Source organism: Silene latifolia, chromosome X (genome assembly GCF_048544455.1).
Source record: "Silene latifolia isolate original U9 population chromosome X, ASM4854445v1, whole genome shotgun sequence".
Classification (NCBI taxonomy): domain Eukaryota; kingdom Viridiplantae; phylum Streptophyta; class Magnoliopsida; order Caryophyllales; family Caryophyllaceae; genus Silene; species Silene latifolia.
In genome coordinates, this window is record NC_133537.1 from 177,738,695 (window position 1) to 177,762,950 (window position 24,256).

At 38.7% G+C, this 24,256-nt stretch overlaps 2 non-coding genes across 2 annotated transcripts; both read left to right on the forward strand.

Annotated features, from left to right (window-relative positions):
- Window positions 1-5,279: 5,279 nt before the first annotated feature.
- LOC141624959 (small nucleolar RNA R71) lies at window positions 5,280-5,385 on the forward strand. Its single transcript, XR_012534761.1, has one exon. It is a non-coding gene; the product is annotated as a small nucleolar RNA R71 (small nucleolar RNA).
- Window positions 5,386-15,992: 10,607 nt separating this feature from the next.
- On the forward strand, window positions 15,993-16,100 carry LOC141625504 (small nucleolar RNA R71). The gene has a single exon (XR_012535282.1). It is a non-coding gene; the product is annotated as a small nucleolar RNA R71 (small nucleolar RNA).
- Window positions 16,101-24,256: the final 8,156 nt, after the last annotated feature.

The following is a 24,256-nucleotide window of genomic DNA, read 5'->3' on the forward strand; positions in this document are numbered from 1 at the left end:
AGTCTAATTCAATTCCGTGCCTTTCGACTTATAGAATGAATGAACAAACTTAATCATTTAAATAAGGCCTTAAACAACGATTAAACGTGACGATGCAAACATGTGATAGAAGCAATATGAACAATATTATTATTAACTTATTTTATCATGTTTATATATTAAATTTATGCATGGCTCCCCTAGCCCTTAGACTAAGAGATTTAGCTACTCATACTAAGATGTAAGATGTAAACTAAATTGTAAGGAATGTTGAACATGGTTATATGAATTATACTAATTAGGTGATATAACATATGAAAAGAACAAAGCTAAGTAAATATGAAATACTTGACTATGATAACTATGTGATGACTAAAGCAATGATGTAAATTGTAAACTTGCAATAAGAAATACCTTATAAAGGAGGACTTGTATGGAAGAACAACCAACTAATAACCAAAAGATTGAATAACAAATACTTGAGAATCTCTTGAAATACAAAGTGTTGAAAGATTAACTAAGGAATGCTTAAACAACTTAAACTTGAAATGAAAACTAATGAGAGAAAACTTATAATGCTTGAGGCTTAATGTAGTAAACTTGGACGTAAAATGGGATCCCTAAGACCTTGGAACACCTCTCCTATTTATAGGAGAGGAAGAAGAAACGTAAACATTCAAGATGACTGCGGCCCCGATCGGGGTTGCATGGCCCCGATCGGGGTCGTGTGTTTCCAAGTGATTTCTCTTAATTCCTTACTTAATTTATTGAGGAATCCTAAGTGCGTGATTAATGACCCTTAATTCACCCGGGTAAATGCTCCATCTATCATCTTTAGAGCTCCCAAAAAGCATCCTAAGCATGTTGGAATCTTATGCTTTCCACCTTGACTTGGGTTTGCTCATTGGGCTTTGACTTTGGTTGTTGTCAACATTTGCATTATACATATTAATCCATCAATTTCTCCATGCAAAACCCAATCCAATGCTCCATGCTTAGTCCAGCACTTGATCTTGTTTAGCTTAATGAACTTAGTGTATAAAATGATAGGAAAAAGCCTCTAAATGCTTAGATTCCTTCAAAAACATGTTAAGACAAGCAAATACACTAGAACAACAAATATTAGCTTATGACACTATGATAAGTGCTAATTAACAAATAAAATGAAGCTAATATAGGGGATGAAATTATATAAAATATGCACTTATCAAACTCCCCCAAGCTAAACCCTTGCTTGCCCCCAAGCAAGAAACCAAATCCCATCAATTGCAATATCCAAACAAGCTAAGCATAATGATTTAGAAACCCGAAACAACATGGGCAAGGAATAAAGCAAGACATGGATGAGATTTACACGACGGCGTAGCATAGAAAACTTTGAATGAACCTTTAAGCTCTTGCATGATCTTTTGACTTATGGACTCTCACGGGGCACTCAACTCTTTTTATGTGAAAGGACAATTTTGTGAATAAACACTCGACTATCCTCGACCTATAATAATGTGCCCGCAATCTAATATGGTAAACATGTCAAAGCTAGCAAGCAAAGACAATCAAATGTAAGCATGATAAAGAAGCCAAATGGGTATGAAGAAGACAAATAAACATGGGTAAGAAGGGGGAACAAATGAATTATGGTAATGTGGAGCTATGTCAAGCTAGCAACTACCAAATTGTAAAGGTGCTCAATCCCAATTCCAACCCAATTTTGCAATTCAAACCATGAGAAAATCCTCCAAAATATATGAATAATGCTTGAGAATTCCTCACATCTTTTCTTCTTCTCCTTTTTCCTTTTCAATGCATACTTCTTCTTTCATTTTCATGTTTTTTTATTTCTTTCTTTCTTTTCATTTTTATTTTTTTCACCATTTTTCTTTTTCACCATTTTTTTCTCTTTCATTTTTTTCCTTGTTTCTCGTTTCTTTTTCAAGAACATTAAGACCAAGCTCACATGATATTCAAAATTTGAAACAAATCCCAATTGAGCACCCAAACAAGACCAAACAAGCTACTAGCTCAACAAGGTAGGCAAGTTATAATGTAGCTAGGGAAAATTGTTTGTGAAGGGGTCAAGAAGGCAATTATATTCATGTGAATGGTTCCAAAATGCTATAACAAATGAATGCATGCTTACCAAGAGATGACATGAGAACCATACTTGTGCGTTTTGATAAAACACACATCATAAGGAGACACCTACACTCACCTAAGAGAGACCGGATATGGATGCATCGGTCAAAAGAGGCTCGACCTTACCAATTTGTAGCTTGCCACAAGTCAAGATCAAGCCTATTCGGTTCATTTTCCATCTCCCACCTACTATGTCAAGACATCCCCATGTAGCTAATATCCCAACATGAAAGAATAAACCATTAGCAATAAGCCATTATTAGGATAAGCAAAGAGGAAAGTAGGCTACAAGCAAGCACAAAGCAAAAATTTCTCTCAAAATTTTTCAAATTATCTACACTACATGCAAACTATTCTATATGCAAATGCAATATCTCCCCCCAAGCTAAACATCACATTGTCCTCAATGTGCTAACTAATCAAATCACCCAATCAAACCATAAAAATGGCTCAAAGCACAAAACAAGAAGGACTAGAAGTTATGTTTAATGGGTTGCAAGATCTAAACTAGAATGCAAAGCAATTAAAAAAAAAACTTACTCGACTTACTAGCCTCCCCCAAGCTAGCATGAATTCGGGGGATGGAGAATGCTTCTTTGTGACTAAAGTGAAAAATAGTGAAGAAAAATGGTAGAGAAAAAGAATGGAGGTACCATCGGGTTTCTATAAGCATGATAAAATGATTCACTCTTTACCCGCAAAAGAAAGAAAGGCAAAAATTTCACGGAACCACGACCCCGATCGGGGCCACCCAGCCCCGATCGGGGTTGACCTCCTCTTTGAGTTTTGACTCTTTTCCGCATTGATTTAATTCGCTTCTTCTTTCTCGAAAACCACGTCCCCGAACGGGGTTGTTGCATGGGGCTGCGTCCCATATTCACTCTTCTCCATTTTCACCTATAAAAGACGAAAAAGGAACATTATCAAGTCGAGTATTTTATTACTAATCTACGAAAAACAATAAATTGCAGAAAATTAAAAACAAAAATAAATAAAAGCAATAAAAAGCTTGGGTTGCCTCCCAAGAAGCGCTGGTTTAACGTCCCGCACGACGTAAGAAGCTATTTGATTCAAGTTTGGTACTTGAGCTTGCCACCAACCGAGCTCCATGTCATAGCTCCTTTAGCATTCCGCAACCATTTGAAATTGTTCAAATAAAATTTCCTTTTCTTCTTTTTGGCACTCTTAGCAATAGTGCCCTTAGAATCGTCACCTACAAAGCAAACAACACCCACATCGTCCTCGAACGAATCCGTTAGTGAGGATACAAGCATAGTAGGGGCAAGAAAAGAGTCCACAGTGCTAAATAAATAACAAGACTCTTATAACATTGGGCTTCTAATGGTGTTTTTTTTACTAAAGGAAACCCGGTCATCACCCACTTCCAATGTCAACCTCCCATTTTTCACATCAATTAACGCACCCGCGGTGCGTAAAAATGGCCTACCCAATATAATTGGGGTTTGTGAGTCCTCGGCCATATCAAGTATGAGGAAGTCAACGGGTATGAAAAACTTACCAACTTTGACGGGAACATCTTCTAAGACACCTAGAGGTCGCTTTAAAGAATGGTCCGCCATTTGCAATGTAATACTTGTGCATTTTAAAGCACCCATGTTAAGTTTTTCACAAAGGGAATAGGGCATGACACTTACACTAGCACCTAGGTCGCAAAGGGCCTTATCAATGGTATATTTGCCTATAGTTCAAGGAATAGAATAACTACCGGGGTCCTTAAGTTTCGGGGGAGACTTATTTTGTAAGAGTGCACTACACTCTTCGGTGAAAGCAATGGTTTCAACCTCATTGAAGTATCGCTTCTTTGAGAGGATTTCCTTCACAAACTTTGCGTAAGAAGGGACTTGGGTAATCAATTCCATAAACGGGATGGTGACTTGTAAATTATTACAAACTTCTAAAAATTTAGCAAACTTACCTTCCTCCTTTGCTTTGCTAGACGATGGGGAAATGGTACTTGAACAACTTCCTTGGGAGGAGCATCCTCCACATCTTTCACTATCTCTTTCTCATTCTCCTTAGGAGCATCCACTTTCTATGAAACGTCATCACTCTCCTTAGCATTAGGAGAGATTTCTTCAACAACCAGCTCATCACTTTCTTTTGGCATAGGAGACCCAACATCTTTAGCATCAAGCTTGCTCTTCCTCTTTAGCATCAACAATCGATGAGGAAATGGCACACGATCTTTAACAATAGGCTCTTCACTAGCCTTCTTTTTGTCATTTCCCCCAAGCTTAGCTCTTTTAACAACCACCTCATCATCTAAAGTCATGGATATCCCATAATAGTTTGTGACACTTTTCAAGGAAATAGAATTAACAGTTTCATGTGGTTGCTCACCTTGGGGAGGTAGTTGACCGTTCTTCCTTTGAGAATTAGAAGCGGCTAGTTGAGCCACTTGTTGTTCCAACATCTTGACCGCGACACTATGAGCTTGATCATTTTTTTGAATTTGAGCCAACAATTCCCTTTGCATTTGGATTATCATGCCCTCGAGCTTACCAACTCCTTGATTGTTTTGTTGGCCATTTTGTGGTGGATTTTGTTGGTAATTATTTTGTGGGGGCCTTTGTTGATTTTGATAACCCGGTGGAGGGATATACTTTTGTTGTTGAGGGACATAGGCATTTTGTTGTGGTGGGGGTTGTGGATTAAGCACATTATTGCTATTGTAAGACAAGTTCGGATGGAATTTTGAATTCGGGTTATAGGTGTTGGAAAATGTACCCGGTGGATATGAACTTTGTCTAAAAGCTTGAAAAGCATTTACCTCTTCAATGGGAGCTCGGCAATGAGCGGCATAATGACCCGCACCTCCACAACCGTCACAAACGATGATTTGGCTCGTTGAAGACGCAACATTGAGTTGTTGAGTGGAATCTTTAGCATCTCTCTCCGCCAATTGTTGTTGGAGCAAAGCAATTTGAGCTAGCAAAACGGAGTTGTTAGAGGATTCATCTTTACCTTTGGGTGGCAAAACTCGGGAATTGACATATTGGGCATCATGGACCGCCATAGATTCGATCGTGGCATGAGCAAGGTCGGTGTCAATTTGATCAAACCGCCCATTGTTGGCGGAATCAAGAATCCTTCGGGACTCGGCACAACATGCATTGTAGAATGTTATTGCTAGAAACCAATCATCTAGCCCATGATGTGGGCATTGCCTTTTAAGCTCTTTGTACCTCTCCAAGCTTCATATAAGCTCTCAAGAGCTTGTTGACGGAATCCGGTGATTTGGCTCCTCAAAGTTTGAGTTTTCTCCGGTGGAAAAAACTTTTGATAAAAAGCAAGAGCTAATGTCTCCCAATTGGTGATTCCCAAGGTGGTGCGGTCAAGGCTATTGATCCAAAGCTTGGCCTTGTCCTTCAAAGAGAAAGGGAAAAATATTTCCCTTATTTGGGCTTGGGTGACGCCCGTTTATCGGATCATGGAGCAATAGTCACAAAAGTTTTGCACATGCAAATTGGGATCCTCCAAAGTACTTCCCCCAAATTGCTTTCTCTCCACGAGGCTAATGAAAGCCGGCTTGATCTCGAATTCCGGCGTGGTGATTTGAGTGGTTGTGATTCCCGCCGGAAGCATGGCCGCGGTGGGCTTTGAGTGATCGGAAAGTCTCACCATCTTTTTGGTAGTAGATGGTGATGGTGGTGGAGATGATGAATGATACCGTCGTTTAGTACCAAAATTAAATTTATAGTTCCAAACTAAAACTATAGCTAGTGATAGTAAGGGTCGAACCACAGAGAGACAAGGTTGATTTTGTTTGTTATTTTTCAGTCTACAAAAGTAACAGATAATTGGGGGTTTTGAAAATGGTTGACTAACAGGCTAATTGCAAAAATGAATATTCTTAACAAGATAAAAAGAGGATCGGAAACTTCGGTTCACCATGGCAAATAACAGGTCAGTCAAGCAACAGAGGTCTTATAATACGGTCTCAGGAACGATAAGCTAGTCTTTCGATCAAAGCTCAAATAACCTCACGGTCTAATAATTCCCTATAATTTATCAAAGCTTTCACTCAAGAGAAATTCTAAATCTAGCGATAAATCAAATTACCAATCTTTCAATCTAGCAAAGAAATCTATCAAAAGATAACAAGACCAATACGGAAGAACTCATCCTACACAACAATCCTAATTTAATACCATGGCTCACCTTATTCCCAATCAAAGGAATTACCTACGCATAATCATAACTACACTAATTGCGAAATTAATAATAAAGAACAACTTTGACATAATGGAATCTAACTAACACAAAGGGGAAGAAATCAATTCTTTGAAATTAATTGATGAAACAAGAATCAAAATAACAAGTGAAAATCAGAAAAGGAAGAATTGCATAAAAAGCTTACTAATTGAATATCAAGAACCAAGCCTTCGAATCAAAGGTTTCCGTCTCAAGCTAGATCTGAAAACTAAGTTTTTCCAGAATGAAAAGTATGACCTAAAAGTTGCTGCGTTCTACTGATAAAAAGATACTGAAAGTTAATTACAAGTTGGGCTTTTAAAAGTCTAAAACGGAGAAATAAATATCAGCTCGAAATCAGGTCGATCGATCGGTCAGTCATTGTCGATCGATCGATTTACTAACAAGATAGCTTCGATCGAGCTCCAGTGGTTGATCGACTGAATGGCTTAGTCGATCGACTGAAATTGCTGTGCAGTGGCTCCTTGTTGCTTCTAATCAACTCTTCACTCCTTACACGCATCCCAAGATGAGTGAATGAACTCTTCTTCTTCTTGGCTTCCTTGAACTTGCTTCCGGAGGACGAATTTGGCTTGATTTAGCCCACTTCCACGCATTCCTACAATAAATCATAGAAAATGCAAAGTAAACCGTTTCGGGAGAAATAGCAGCCTTAAGCTAACAATTATGCATAGAAATACGTGCCAAAACCACAGATAAAGTGTATAGAATATGCACGTATCAAATCTCCCCAAACCAAACCTTGCTTGTCCCCAAGCAAGCACTATGACCCGTATAAAAAAAAAAACTAAATGGAAAGGAGTACATTTCAGAGCTAACTACAAGTCAATGCCAAACCATTTAATGCCCAAAGTCAACCACTGCAAAGCTTAAATCAAGCGAACAAATTTATGCTTATCATAGAATTAAGTCGGGCGTTCGACCTTGCAAGACTCACACAATCGGACTCTCCCGGATCACTCTTCTCTCAGCAAAGCAACTGGTAAGATAATATGTAAAAGAGAGGGAAGAGAAGTATAGTCTCTCACCTAGACTGCGACCGACAAAACATGTATGCTTGACTAGCATGAATAATGATTCTATTTACCGTACATACGCATAACCACCGTCAAGGACTATCACATGCCGAACTATTGCAAAATTTGGATATGTGAGGCTAAGTAGGAAAGAAGGGGCAAAACAATTATGGGAAAGTGAAGGTAAGAGCCAAGCTAGTACCTAACGAACCATCAGAAACCGAATCCCGTTCTTCCAACTTAATAAAAAAATAACCATGCCTTTATTGACTAGGCAACACAAAAATCCAAACGAACGCCTCCAAATCAAGAGGTAAGCGCATGAGGCGTGTCTTTATTTCAGCCAAGACTCTTTTTTTTTTCATTTCTGTTTCTTTCTTTTTTCTTTTATTTTCATATTTTTTTTTTCTTTAAAAATCTGAACTGGTGGTTGATCGACCAATGATGGCAGTCGATCGACCACCCTGCACACTTCAGAGCATTCTGCCCAGGTAACAACTTCTTTTTTTTTCAATTTTTTTTCTGAATTTTTCCTTTCTTCCTTTTTTCAGGCTGAAGTAAATCCTTCACTTCTCAAAAATACCCGCTCCAACATTACAAGAGCGAACCAAAACAGCTTAAAACAACAAATTCCTCTACTACTTCCTAGCTTGGCACAATGGTAGGCTAAGTATGGGATGTAGTTGAGGGCAACTGGCAATTTTGGCTTACAGTGGAGTTCATGGGGTAAAATGAGAAAGGGGAGGATGCAATAGTTCTCTAAACATGCAATACCGACCACAAACCAATGCGTATAGGCAATAAGCAATCAAAACTCATACACGTGCAAAACATGAAATGAAGGGAGTAACTACTCTCAATCCTAAATTAACCTGTCATAAATGTCACCAGTTATAGGCTCTATATCTCAGAAGGTATAAGTAGTTTGCCAAAAGTAATGAGTCAAGTCTAATTGCCCGAAATGGATTCCATAACGAAATTTGAGAGATCACTTTTAATTCTTGCTAAGCAGCTATGAAAAGGCAAGGAATGGCATATTTGACTAATAGAGCAAAATCATCATTAAAAACTCCAATCCGACTCAACTATATGCAAAAGTAAACGTGATATTTTTGGTTTTTTTTTTATGCATTTTTCAATTTTTTTTTTTCTTTGATTTTTTTTTTTTTTTTTAATGGTGAAAATAAAAACAAATGCAAGCAGAAATGCACTAAACATGTGACTGAAATGCAATAAAAAACAAATGCAGATGCAAAACAAAAGGCATATGCAAATACCCTCCCCAAACCAAAACGCACAATGTCCCCATTGTGCTCAACAACAAATCACCAGCAGAGAAATGGGAGAATAAAAGCATAAAAGGTAAAAGGAAGCGAAAAGAGAAAGGAAAATAACTCACAAAATACGACCTCCCCAAACTAGCCAAAAACGGGGAGGTCACCAGCATCTAATCTCCACCCTCGTAGTCGGAGTCTCTGTCCTCGTCGGACCCCGACTCACTCTCCTCCTCCTCCTCGGCAGCAGGAGTAGCTCTCCGGAAACGGAGGGAGTGGCTCTCCGGAAGTGGAGGGACCAAAGAGTGGTGGTGGTAGGAGGGGGTCTCCTAGCGACCGAGGGTAGCCACCCACGGGGGAACAAAGTAAGAAGGGTGAGCCCAGTCACCCTGTGGAAGCATCCCCCCCCCCCCCCCGAGCTAGCTCGTCGTAGACCGGGAACAGGGCGATGGCCGTGTCCAATCTGTGCTCGTTGAAGCTCCTGCACAAATCACCCAAGACACGTGACATTGCCCTCTGGTCCATGACCGGAGGGACAACTAAGGGAGTAGGTGGTCGAAAAGTGGAGGTGCCAGCAGTGGGAGCAGTGGAGGTAGGGGGTGCCTGTGAAAAGGAGGCACGAGCCCTCCTCGAAGTGCTAGCAGCAAGAGTGGCCGCCACCAGAGGAAGCCTGTAACTAGGCAGGAGCGGCCGAGCTGCCCCCTCAACAAAGGGTAAGGGGCGGGACAGAGGGTAGCCGTGAAGGATGGGATGCGGTCACAGATGAAAGAGTCAATCTTCCACCGCATCTGTCTATCGACCCAATAGACGCCCCTCGCGTAAGGGAGGTCCATAAAACGCAGCTCAGGGTCAATGGGGTCCTCCTGTCGAGGGAAAACTAAAACAAGGCGGTTGGCGATACGTGTCACCAAACCGCCACAGGCAATGGTGGTCAAGTTGCCCTCACTTACAGTCTGAAAGTGAGCGGTGGTCAAGTAGGCAATGTTATAGATGCGGGCTCTCCGACGCTCAACGTTCAGATAACCCGCCAAAATTGAAAGCTCAATATTATTCAAATTATTAGACTCTTTACGGCCAAAAATGGTATTACCCATTAGCCGTAGAAAATAACGAAGAGAGGGCAAGTGGACGGAAGTGCCCGTCCTCCTCGACCCGTAAGTGTCACCAATACAAGACCACATGGCCCGGTGAGTGTCAGAGGGGTCCGAGGTTCTACCCTCGAAGTACAGACCCATAAAACCCGCAAAATCAGCAAGTGTCAGAGAATAATTAACATTAAAAAGTCGAAAGGAAATGCAGGGTTTGGTCGCATCAGCCTCAAAGGCTTTGGAATCAAAAGCGTAAGAGGAAAAAAATTCAAGGGTCATAACATAATATGTGAACTCAGACATGTCCACAAGACCCGTCATACCCGTCCCATTTAGCAGGGACACGACTGACTCCTAACAGCCTAGTTTCTCCAAAGTGTCTTTGTGAAGAAACCGGGTAGCTGTGACCTTTACAGTCGAAACAAAGAAGGAGAATTTAGCGCGCTGAATAGGTTTATCAAAGATAACCTGCGGATAGTCAGGTAGACTATCCGTAGTGGATTCTATCATCAGGGGCGGTCCGCGTTGCCGCTTAGCTGGCCTTTGGCTCGATTGTCCCTCTTGCATTGGCTCTTTTCCCTTTGTCATTGTTGTTACCTGCAAAACAGCCCATAAGCAACGGAAAACCCCTTAGCAATGTCAATTTTTGGAAACCCGAATCAAGAGCAGACCTGGAAACGAATTAGGGTTTCGAATAAATTGGGGGAAACGGCTTAAAACACGTCCTAACTGCTTATTTGCGTTGAAAAACAAGGGGGAAAGAGTATATTAAGCAAGCAAAGTATAAAGAAAGCAAGAAATCATCTCAAAATTCGATTTCCCCAAATCGATTTTTCATCTCACAAGCACAAAACTCAGAAAATTTCCCATAACAACCACAATAAAATCGAGAATAGAGCATGGGAATGAGATTAAAGACTTACCTTGAACAAACTTTGAAGATTAAAGCAAGAAAAACGAGTGAAAGACGGGATTATTGGTGAAAATCGCAGAAAGGGAAAGGAAAGTTAGGGTTTGCTCAAAAGTTTGTGTTTTGTGAAAATGAATGAATGAATGAGTATAACTCCCCTTTTAGTTGCAATCTGATCCCGCAGAGTGGTCGATCGATCGCTTTACTCGGTCGATCGACCAAGATCCCCGCACATGGCTGGCTTCGAGTCCCCTTTTCGGGCCGATCGATGAACCACCTAGTCGATCGACTGCTAGATCTGGCAATTTAGCTCAATTTCGTCAAACTTGTTTCCCGACTTAATCTCCGTCTTTCTCACAACATCCAGTAAACCACTTGCGCACTTTGCATAAAATAAATTCCTGCAGAAATTATCAAAGGCGCACAATTTTCCCAAACCAAGAAATTGCAAAATGCATGAAATTAAATAAACTCAAAAGAAATGCGAATAAAATCAAAGAACAGAATAAAATTCCTAAGTTACAAATAACTACAACCTGGGTTGCCTCCCGATTAAGCTGGTTTAAGAGGTCCCCACGACCTTTTTACCTCACTTTTCATCATCTCGATAGCGGGTCAAGTACAAAACTTCGACTTTCCCAACATATGCATCTGATCCATGATAGTGCTTCACATATTGGCCATTTACCTTGAACCTTTCTCCAGCCAGAAGTCTCCAATTCAATCGATCCGAACTTTCAGGATTTGTGGACCGTATAGGGCGGTCCACTGGATTTCACTTACCAGAAATAAACGGATACGAGCGTTAAAAAGAAGTACCTTATCGCCAATATGGAACTCGCGCTTGATGATTCTCTTGTCGTGCCAGCGCTTTGATTTCTCCTTGTAGATCCTTGCATTGTCATAGGCCAGCAGCCTAAATTCCTCTAGCTCATTCAATTTTGTGTCATGCGTTTCTCACGAGAGAGGTTAGGATCCAAATTCAAATCACAAATAGCCCACCAAGACTTACGCTCTAACTCAACGGGTAAATGACATGTCTTACCATAGATCAATCGGTATGGTGACATCCCGATTGGCGTTTTAAACGCAGTTCTATAAGCCCATAAGACATCGCTAACTTGAGACTCCAGTCTTTTTCCGTGATTTAGAAACAACTTTAGCTAAGACTTCTTTCTATTCTCTGTTAGAAACCTCAACCTGACCACTAGTTTGGGGATGATACCCCAAACCTCTACGATGTTGGACACCGAATTTAGTCAATAAAGCACTAAGTTGTTTCTCTTTAAAATGCATTCCCCATCGCTAATGACAACCCGAGGGACACCAAAACGAGGGAAAATAATCTTTTTAAACAATTTAATCACGGCCTTTGCATCGCAATGGGGAGTAGCAATAGCTTCTACCCATTTGGATACATAATCTACGATTACGAGGATATATTTATTACCTTGATCGCTCGGAAAAGGTCCTTGATAATCAATGCCCCAAACATCGAAAATCTCAACCTCAAGAATGCCTACCTGTGGCATCTCATGTCTCTTGAAATATTCCCGATCTTTGACAAGCATCGCACTCAAGAACAAAACTGCGACAATCTGCATGTAAAGTAGGCCAATAGAAACCAGATTGGAGTATTTAGCTACGGTCCTGGGACGGACCGTGATGACCACCATAAGCGTAAGAGTGGCAAGCCTCTAGGATATCCTTCACCTCCCACTGAGGTACGCATCTCCGGATGAGACCGTCTGTGCATTCCTTGAAGACATAAGGATCATCCCAAAAATATTGCCTAGCATCATAGGCAAACCGCTTCTTCTCACGCCATGAAAGCTCGGGTGGTATCCTACATCCACAAACAAAGTTAGCAAAATCGATACCACGGAGGTGGATAAGACCTGAAGTAGTAATAGCTAACAAACTCTCATCAGGGAAAGAATCATTAATAGGCAATAAATCCTCCCTTTCTGTCAGCGGCAGACGAGATAGGTGGTCAGCTACCACATTCTCTGCTCCTTTCTTATCTCTGATCTCCAAATCAAACTCCTGCAAAAGGAGTATCCACCTCAAAAGCCTCGGCTTCGCATCTTTCTTAATAAAAAGAGTCTTCAACGCTGCATGGTCAGTATAAACAATAACCTTAGAACCTAACAAATAAGACCGAAATTTGTCTAAGGCAAAAACAACAGCTAGAAACTCTTTCTCAGTGGTAAAATAGTTGACTTGAGCCTCATCCAGAGTTCGGCTCGCATAGTATATGGCATTCAAAGCTTTATTCTTTCGCTGTCCCAGAACTGCACCGATAGCATAATCGCTGGCATCACACATGATCTCAAATGGGAGGTCCCAATCAAAGCGGTGAATGATTGGCGCAGTAAACTAGGGCCTCCTTTAACCTCGTTGAAAGCGACATGGCACTCATCGGTAAATTCAAAGACTGACATCCTTAAGGAGCAATTGTGTAAGTGGTTTAGCAATTTTTGAAAAATCCTTAATGAAGCGCCGGTAGAAACCAGCGTGACCAAGGAAACTCCTCACTCCTTTAACATTCACGGGAGGAGGTAATTGCTCAATCACCTGCACCTTTGCTTTGTCAACATGTATAACCTTATCAGAAATCAGATGCCCTAACACAACTCCTTCATTGACCATAAACTGACACTTTTCCCAGTTTAAAACAAGATTAACATCTATACAACGACTTTGCATGACTTTATCAAGGTTAGCTAAACAACGATCAACGTCACTACCATAAACTGAGAAATCATCCATGAATACTTCCATAATATTCTCTATATAATCGGAAAAAATCCCCATCATGCACCTCTGAAAGGTAGCAGGGCGTTACACAATCCGAAAGGCATTCTACGGTACGCAAAAACACCCCGTGGACATGTAAAAGTAGTCTTACTCGATCATCCGGATGAATAGGGATCCGAAAGAACCCTGAATATCCGTCTAGAAAACAGAAAAATTTGTTAGAAGCAAGTCTTTCAGTCATTTGGTCAACAAAAGGGAGGGGGAAATGGTCTTTCTTGGTGGCGGCATTTAACTGTCTATAATCAATGCACATCCGCCACCCTGTCACTACTCGAGTTGGTATTAATTCATTTTTATCATTTTTACCCACGGTAGTCCCTCCTTTCTTCGCGACTACCTGAATCGGGCTAACCCACTTGAGTTGCCAACTGTATAAATAATACCGCATCGAGTAGTTTCATCACCTCGGCCATAACAACTTCCTGCATCTTCGGGTTCAACTTGCGTTGACCCCCGTCTATAAGGCTTGTGGCCTTCTTCCAACTCTATCCCTGTGCATACAAACATCGGGCTGATGCCCTTAATGTCATCCAAAGAATAACCCAAAGCCTTCCTGTTTTTCTTAAGTACACACATCAAAGCGCATACAGTGGTCATCGTTAAGCTTAGAGGTAACAATAGTTTGAGTCTTGCTCCGTATCATCTAGAAAAACATACTTAAGATTAGGGGGAAGTGGCTTACGCTCTGGCACTTTTACCTCTGCAGCATAGATAGAATCAGCTTCAATGGTGTAGCAAGTGTTCACCAAATTATCGTTGGCCAGGCTCAAAAGCATCTCATCTTCTTCTTCATTGGGCTCGTAGCTCTCCATTGAGGCAACCAAAGCATCTGGCTCCTCAGCAATCTCCACTGTATTACCTGCACACTCATCTGAATGGGTTAGATCAGCTAAGGGATCCTTGGCTAAGGATTCCCTCCAATTACAAGTAACAACCCTGTCAACAATATCAATGGAATAACACGTATCCTCATCAGCAGGTTCAGTTGCCGTGTGAGCAAGACTGAACTCAATGGTGTCATCCCCTACCTCTAAGGTGATGGTTCCGTGTTTGACATCTATCACAGCCCCAGCTGTATGTAAGAACGGTCTGCCTAAAATAATAGGTATCTGACTATCCTCTGCAATGTCCAAAACAACGAAATCGACAGGAATAAAAAACTTACCCACTCGAACGGGTACGTCCTCTAAAACACCTATAGGTCTCTGAGTCGATCTATTTGCCATTTGAACGGTTATATCAGTCACCTTAAGTCTACCAATATTTAACCTTTCGCAAACAGAATACGGCATGACACTAACACTGGCCCCTAAGTCACAAAGGGCCTTTCCAATTACGTGGTTACCTATAGTGCAAGGAATTGAAAAACTACCCGGGTCCTTTAATTTAGGTGGCACATTAACTTGTGAAAGAGCATTACATTCCTCCACAAACGCAACATTACCATCATCACGAAAATTTCTCTTACGATTCAAAATATCTTTCATAAATTTAGCGTAAGAGGGTACCTGGGTAATTAAATCAGTGAAAGGAACCGTTACCTCGAGATTCGGACCATCTCCTTAAACTTACCAAACTTACGCTCAGACTTAGTAGCCTTCAAACGCTCCGGATACGGGATCGCAACCGGCCGTAGGATCAGTAACCTTCGGCTCGTAGGTTTAGAACCCCGTCAAATCATCAATGAGTGAGGAATCATGCAAACTAGTTGACGGATTTGCATCCTCGCTCAGTGATCCGATCGATCGACCGGTATGGATGGTCGATCGACCAAGCAAGCCGGGCGTGAAGCAGTTCGTCGAATTAACGTCATCGGTATCTCGTCGATCGATCGAGGATGTTGGTCGATCGATTTGGATGTGCTAGGTGTGAATAGTTTCGACCGAAACTATTTTGTCGACAATTGATCATCGATCGGGAATGTTGGTCGATCGACCAACAGTACTGGCATTCAGACTCGTTTTTGCATCAGAATTCAAACGAGCTTCTTCATCATTTCCCGAGTCTTCCTTTGGCTTGTCGGGACTTTCATAAGAGAGGCCACTTCTGAGATTGATGGCATTGATCATCTCAACCGGCCCTTCACATTTGCTTGAAGAATTAGCGGCTTGCTTAGCCTCCATATTCTCCAATTGTTTCACAAAATTCCGTGAGGACTCAATCCCGGCTGCTTCCATATTCGCCACTTGAACCAAAAGGAGTTGGACCATCTCTCTCAACTTCTTGATCTCATCAGAGTTTTGAACAGGAATCTCGACTTTCTCCTTGGAAGCTTCAGAAATCTCGAGTTTCTCGAGACGGGTAGAAATGGAAGTTATAAGTGTCACAACAGTAGTCATGTCTTCACTTTGCTTTCGTGACTTTCCACGTGAACTTCCAAACTCAGCTTTATGGACTGCCATCTCCTCAATGGTGTTCCAACCTTTACTTTGACCGGTATTATTTTGACACCTGCCATTAGCAGCTGCATCCAAGATGACCTTGTAATCATCATATAAAGCATTGTAAAAAAGATTGCAAAGATACCATTCTTTGGAAACCATGATGAGGGACAGACCGACCAAACTTTTGAAACGTCCCCATGCTTCACAAAAATCTTCGTCGGCTCCTTGCTGAAAACTCGTGATTTTACCCTTCAAGGCATCAGTCTTTGAAGGCGGGAAGTACTTCTTGTAGAAGGTTAGTGCTAAAGATGTCCAATCAGTGACTCCAGCTGCTACTCTATCGAGGTAGCGATACCAATCTCGCGCCGAATCCTTCAAGGAGTATAAGAACATGAACCCCTTTACTTCATCTTGAGTTACCCCCTCCGGTATAGGTATTGAACAGCAATAGTCCGTGAAAATTTCCATATGTTTCAAGGGGTCTTCATCTGGTAGACCCGCGAACTGGTTTCGTTCCACTATATCAATATAAGAGGGACGAAACTCGAAACTACCGGTAGTAGGGGTAGGTAACTGGCGCCCCTTTAGAAGGTGGTGCTCCTTTGGCTGAAAATTATCATATATCGTAGCCATAATTTCCAAAGTGAGAGTACTCAAGTCTTCCTCTCAAAAACCTGTCTTCTAACTGTGCAAAAGCAAAACTAGAAGCAAAGGTAAGCAACGGCCTCAAGGAACAAAAGTTCCTTGAGACAAGAAAAATAAACTAAAATAAAGCAAACAGAATTACACCGTCTCCCAACAACGGCGCCAAAATTTGATACCGTCGTTTAGTACCAAAATTAAATTTATAGTTCCAAACTAAAACTATAGCTAGTGATAGTAAGGGTCGAACCACGTATTGACAAGGTTGATTTTGTTTGCTATTTTTCATCTACAAAAGTAACGAGATAATTGGGGGTTTTGAAAATGGTTGACTAACAGGCTAATTGCAAAAATGAATATTCTTAACAAGATAAAAAGAGGATCGGGAACTTCGGTTCACCATGGCAAGTAACAGGTCAGTCAAGCAACAGAGGTCTTATAATACGGTCTCAGGAATGATAAGCTAGTCTTTCGATCAAAGCTCAAATAACCTCACGGTCTAATAATTCCCTAGAATTTATCAAAGCTTTCACTCAAGAGAAATTCTAAATCTAGCGATAAATCAAATTACCAATCTTTCAATCTAGCAAAGAAATCTATCAAAAGATAACAAGACCAATACGGAAGAACTCATGCTACACAACAATCCTAATTTAATACCATGGCTCACCTTATTCCCAATCAAAGGAATTACCTACGCATAATCATAACTACACTAATTGCGAAATTAATAATAAAGAACAACTTTGACATAATGGAATCTAACTAACACAAAGGGGAAGAAATCAGTTGCTGAAATTAATTGATGAAACAAGAATCAAAATAACAAGTGAAAATCAGAAAAGGAAGAATTGCATAAAAAGCTTACTAATTGAATATCAAGAACCAAGCCTTCGAATCAAAGGTTTCCGTCTCAAGCTAGATCTGAAAACTAAGTTTTTCCAGAATGAAAAGTATGACCTAAAAGTTATTGCGTTCTACTGATAAAAAGATACTGAAAGTTAATTACAAGTTGGGCTTTTAAAAGTCTAACACGGAGAAATAAATATCAGCTCGAAATCAGGTCGATCGATCGGTGGTCATGGTCGATCGATCGATTACTTAACGATAAGAGCTTCGATCGAGCTCCAGTGGTCGATCGACTGAAAGGCTTAGTCGATCGACTGAAATTGCTGTGCAGTGGCTCCTTGTTGCTTCTAATCAACTCTTCACTCCTTACACGCATCCCAAGATGAGTGAATGAACTCTTCTTCTTCTTGGCTTCCTTGAACTTGCTTCCGGAGGACGAATTTGGCTTGATTTAGCCCACTTCCACGCATTCCTACAATAAATCATAGAAAATGCAAAGTAAACCGTTTCGGGAGAAATAGCAGCCTTAAGCTAACAATTATGCATAGAAATACGTGCCAAAACCACAGATAAAGTGTATAGAATATGCACGTATCATTGAACAAGAAACCTCCTCCTCTTCAAGAACCTCTAGATCGTCTAAGTAAGACTTTCTAGCACTTTCAACTTGTATGGGAGAAGTGGCTTCTTTCACTTCCTTCCAAAATCGTCGTCTTCTCCTAAAGGTTTTCTCGGGCTCGGAATCCGGTGAAAGTAATTCTCCACTACGAGAGGACCTGGGCATAAGACAAAAATTTCTAGGAAAATGATAAGTAACGGTCTCAAGGAACAAGCGTTCCCCAAGAAAAAATAAAACAAGATAAAAATCGACAATTCAAAAAGCAATAAAACCGTTTCCACGGCAACGGCGCCAAAATTTGATAGGTTTATCGCATACCTATGCAAAGATAATTACCCTAAACAACAAGTTAATTTAGCAATAGGGGTCGAACACAAGGAAACGGGAATTACGTCGTGAATTGCTATGGGTAGATTTTTATCAAGGTCGATTACGATTTGGTTTGGTTTGGTTGTTTGATGATTAATAACAATAATGATGTAAATTATATAATAAAAGAGAGTCTAAGGGGTTCGGGTCACACATGCAAAGATAAACATATGATCATGATAAACTTGGTACTAAAAACATTGTCAATTGCTTAGGCTTAAAGATACCCATCTTACGATATTAGCATCAACCATAGACCGGGTCCTAGAGAAACTCTCGTCCATGACTAGGTCGTCCTACTATACATGTTTAGTCTAATTCAATTCCGTGCCTCTCGACTTATAGAATGAATGAACAAACTTAATCATTTGAATAAGGCCTTAAACAACGATTAAACGTGACGATGCAAACATGTGATAGAAGCAATATGAACAATATTATTATTAACTTATTTTATCATGTTTATATATTAAATTTATGCATGGCTCCCCTAGCCCTTAGACTAAGAGATTTAGCTACTCATACTAAGATGTAAAATGTAAACTAAATTGTAAGGAATGTTGAACATGGTTATATGAATTATACTAATTAGGTGATATAACATATGAAAAGAACAAAGCTAAGTAAATATGAAATACTTGACTATGATAACTATGTGATGACTAAAGCAATGATGTAAGTTGTAAACTTGCAATAAGAAATACCTTATAAAGGAGGACTTGTATGGAAGAACAACCAACTAATAACCAAAAGATTGAATAACAAGTACTTGAGAATCTCTTGAAATACAAAGTGTTGAAAGATTAACTAAGGAATGCTTAAACAACTTAAACTTGAAATGAAAACTAATGAGAGAAAACTTATAATGCTTGAGGCTTAATGTAGTAAACTTGGACGTAAAATGGGATCCCTAAGACCTTCGAACACCTCTCCTATTTATAGGAGAGGAAGAAGAAACGTAAACATTCAAGATGACTGCGGCCCCGATCGGGGTTGCATGGCCCCGATCGGGGTCGTGTGTTTCCGGGTGATTTATCTTAATTCCTTACTTAATTTCTTGAGGAATCCTAAGTGCGTGATTAATGACCCTTAATTCACCCGGGTAAATGCTCCATCTATCATCTTTAGAGCTCCCAAAAAGCATCTTAAGCATGTTGGAATCTTATGCTTTCCACCTTGACTTGGGTTTGCTCATTGGGCTTTGACTTTGGTTGTTGTCAACATTTGCATTATACATATTAATCCATCAATTTCTCCATGCAAAACCCAATCCAATGTTCCATGCTTAGTCCAACACTTGATCTTGTTTAGCTTAATGAACTTAGTGTATAAAATGATAGGAAAAAGCCTCTAAATGCTTAGATTCCTACAAAAACATGTTAAGACAAGCAAATACACTAGAACAACAAATATTAGCTTATGACACTATGATAAGTGCTAATTAACAAATAAAATGAAGCAAATATAGGGGATGAAAGTATATAAAATATGCACTTATCAATGGCCGTTTCAAACCTCGGTCTTTCGCCGACCGTTGCATACGCTTTTATGCCGTCGTAATGACGATTTTCAAAACCCGGTTTTTACAACCATCTCAAATGCACCTTTTTATGTCGTTATAATGGTCATTTCAAAACCCGGTTTTTATAACAATTTCAAATGCACCTTTTTATGCCGTCGTAATGACGATTTCAAAACCTTGGATTTCACAAACCATTTCAAAATCCCCTTTTACGTCGTCGTAATGGCCGTTTCAGAACTCGGTCTCTCGCCGACCGTTACATTCCCAAAGCGCCCGTTTTACGCTGTCGTAATGACAAATTCTACCCTCGAATTTTCAAAATTCGAAATCAAGTTTCAAACAAAAAAGTTTTTCAAACTGTCGTAATGACGATTTCAACCCATGCAACTTTCCAAATTTCAATTCTTGTTTTCGAAATCAAATTTGGCTTTTCTAAGCCATCGTAATGACGATTTCAATTCTCACAATTTTTGATTTGTATACCGTCTTTCAAAGGTTAAAACGGTTTTGTAACCCGTCGTAATGACGAATTCAATCCTCATAATTTCAAATTTCAATTCAAAATCAATTCTTTGAAAACAAATCTAACCGTTTTCAAATTTCAAATTCAAAATCAAATCTTTGAAAACAAATTTAACCGTTTTCAAATTTCAATTCAAAATCAATTCTTTGTAGACAAATTTAATTGTTTTCAAATTTCAAATTCAAAATCAATTCTTTAAAAACAAATTTAACCGTTTTCAAATTTCAATTCAAAATCAAATCTTTGAAAACAAATCTAACCGTTTTCAAATTTCAAATCCAACTTCAAACCATTTGAAAACAAATTAACCGTTTTCAAATTTCAATTCAAAATCAAATCTTTGAAAACAAATTTAACCGCTTTCAAATTTCAATTCAAAATCAAATCTTTGAAAACAAATTTAACCGCTTTCAAATTTCAAATACAAAATCAAATCATTTGAAAACATATTTAACCATTTTCAAATTTCAAATCCAATTTCAAATCATTTGAAAACAAATTTAACCGTTTTCAAATTTCAATTCAAAATCAAATCTTTGAAAACAAATTTAACCGTTTTCAGATTTCAAATCAAAACTCAGTCTTTGAAAACAAATTTAACCATTTTCATGGCCATTATGATGACGTTTCCAAATTCTTCAATTCTCGATTTTCAAATCCGTGATTTGGAATTTCAAAAACCGTCTTTGGAAACAACACATTGTCTTCAGGGCCGCCGCAATTTTAACTCAAACCGTCTTTTGAAAACGAACCTAACACAACCCTTTCAACTGTCCGACCTTCTTAAGATCCCTACAATTCGGAAGCCATCCATAAAGCGACAAATGAATCCTTTAGAAAATTTCTATTTTCGAAAATTTCAGTCCACTTTTCCGATTCAGCCTCGAGTCGATTAGAGTCTAGTCGATTTCAAGTCAAGTCATCTCGATAACATCGAGTCTCTGCCGAAGTTAGTACCTTCCTTCTGGTCTAGGTCGTGTCGCCTAATTGTCGAGACATCTTCAATGACATTAGCAGAGTCAAAACCTCTCGGGTAATTAAACCCGTCTTTCCCCCACATTATGGGTCGAAGGTCAAGTTTGTGTGCATGTCTTGTCCAACGACGATACACTGTCAACGCACATCCAAACAGAGTCAGAGTTCGTCTGTCTAGGCATCACTATGCCAAAGTTGACACTCGAGTCCAAGTTCAATGTCATGCACTCTGAGTTCAAACACAAGAGGTCATTCACGATCTTTAATGAACTCATAACCTAGTCACACCGTCGCGTCCCCACAATAAAACTGCTTTTTATACAATACGTGTCGTACTTGCATTTGTTGTGCAATACCTTGCCAAGACAAGTTAGGACGCCCATCGTTATGTCAATTAGGAATCCCTTGGGTGCCATCGATCGCTAACCAGAAACTCAAGAAGCTGATCAACCTTCATCCGCAACGACTTCTGCTGAAACCCACAACATGGTCCTTCGACTCCTGCCTACCGTGGAAAACTTGAGCACTCGTCTCTCCCAAGTTGAGGACAATATGATAACTGGGAATTTTTCCTCTTCTGATATTGAGCAAAGGGTTAAGCTTCTTTAAAGCCGACTACATGCCAACGGCAAAACAAACCCTACTTGGAAGGCTACCAAAACCACTGAAGCCAATTCCCTAGGTGCTCCACCAAAGAAAACCAGACGACCTCATAGGCCCTTCCTGTAGGAGCTAGTGTCCTCCACAGTTAGTGTGATAACGTGTATAAATCTCTGATAGGTTCACAGGGTATACTTAGTATTTTATCAGTTGATTAACGTTTACTAATAACGGTTGGCTTGCTAGAAGTTTGACGTTATTATCATACTGATGGCGGTGATCAACTGGTCCCTAAAAGTCACACCTAAAGGATGTGTTTGAGAGATGTGATTATATGAAAATATAATCACATTGATGCCTTATATGACTAAATGGTTAGTCCATGTATTTGATTAAAAAGTTAGTCAATATGATGATGAGTCGATTATTTAATACAATTAAATAATATCAGCTGAGACGAATTAATTGTTAATTCGTAAATTGAATATAAACTGTTATATTTAATTAATGTATATAATGTTAGCTTAAACGAATTAAGATGTTAATTCGTAATTAAAGGTAAACGGTTATATTTAATTAGCGAATTATAAATATGCGATATTTATAATTAACGTATATATTATACGAAATTGTCATAATAAATGATGTCAGACCGGTATTAATAAATCGACTACAAACTGTTGTGTGTGGACTTATTAAATACGTGACGACATAAATGACAATTGATAAATACACTTATTATACAATTTGACAACAACCTAAAATAAGAAGATTTTCTCCTTGTTTTGGTTGTTGGTTACTCGGTTTAAGGAAGAGAAAAAGAAGAAAAAAATATCTTCCCTATTTTCTCTCATTTTGGACGGTTTAAGAGGAGAGAGGGGAGGATTATTTTTCTAACTTGATTTTTCACAAAACACTCTCATCAAAAACCCTAAAAACTACTCTAAAATTATTAGAAATTAGGGTTCTCATTTTAGCAAGAAAAGGGCATTTCTCGGAGCATCTTGGGTGCAACGATTAGGAGAATATCGATCTCGATATTTTTTCTTAGGCCAAATTGCTAGGACCGGAGGTTAATTCTAATCTCTATTCTTTTGTTTATGCAATTTTATTTATGACTCGTAATTTCATATTTCATAATTTCGTTATAATCCGAATTTTCTTGATGAAATATACCGATATTTCCTAGAAGTGGTTTCAGAGCATAGACCACGAAATTATTTTATATGATTTTCATAAGTGGATTAAAACAAAAACAAAAAAAAACTTTCGGCCGTTTCAAATTTTTTTTTGCCGAGATGGTTTTTTATTTTTGATGCATTGTTTTCATTTCGATTTATTGATATTGTTATTTTAATATGTTAAGATGATAATATGATAAATTTGTAGATGTTTTGATTTAATAAGAATTAAATTTAAATTTAAATGGAAATTGTTTTTGATTGATGATGTTCATTTGTTTTTGCTATATAGTTTTGGCATACATTATGTTAAATTGTTGTTTAAGAATTATGATTCATTTAATTTAATAATGTTCAAATTAATTGTGATGAATCAAATATTCATATAATCGATTTAATCATAATTAAGATATTCATTTTAAGAGGTTAAATTGAATCATCTAGTTTGAGTCTATGTTTAAATTAAAAGTTGATGATTATGCCAATCTTGTTATAGTAGCTACATTAAACAAATTGTTCACATAAAAAGGTTTTTTTATCGATAAAAAGGAAAAAAAAATCAGTTTTTCGAGTTTTTAGGGCTGAATGCCGAGAGGTATAAAGAATTTTTTTTTTTCGTATTTTTTTTTTTGTTTTGGCCAATAATTATTATACATTATATCTATAATGTATGATTGTTTGTTGTGAAAAAGTTCACAAATTTTAGATACCCAATTATTTTAAAGTGGTTTAAAATAATGTTGGATTAATTCATATTACTAGTTAATGTGTATTAAAATTGGAATTATTGTGAGTAATTGAGGAATTGTCACATAATTTTGATTATTTTAAAATAGGTGGTTTGGATAAATTACTCTACATAATTAAGGAATTATGTCTTGAATGATTAATTTATAGTTGATGCATTTTATTTAGTTGTATGAATTGTTGAATGGTTTATTTACGTATTTTTGCAATCGGTTGTAATTTGTATTACCTAGTGTGGCCTTAGTTGATTATGTTTTCGTAATGATGGAAACATAATCTTGATGTAATTTTGAGATCTCGTATCTCCTTTAGTTTTCTTTAAGTATTATGTTTTGAAATTAGAATGTAAATAGGTTTATTTTGTAATTTATTAATTGTAATTTTGAGAA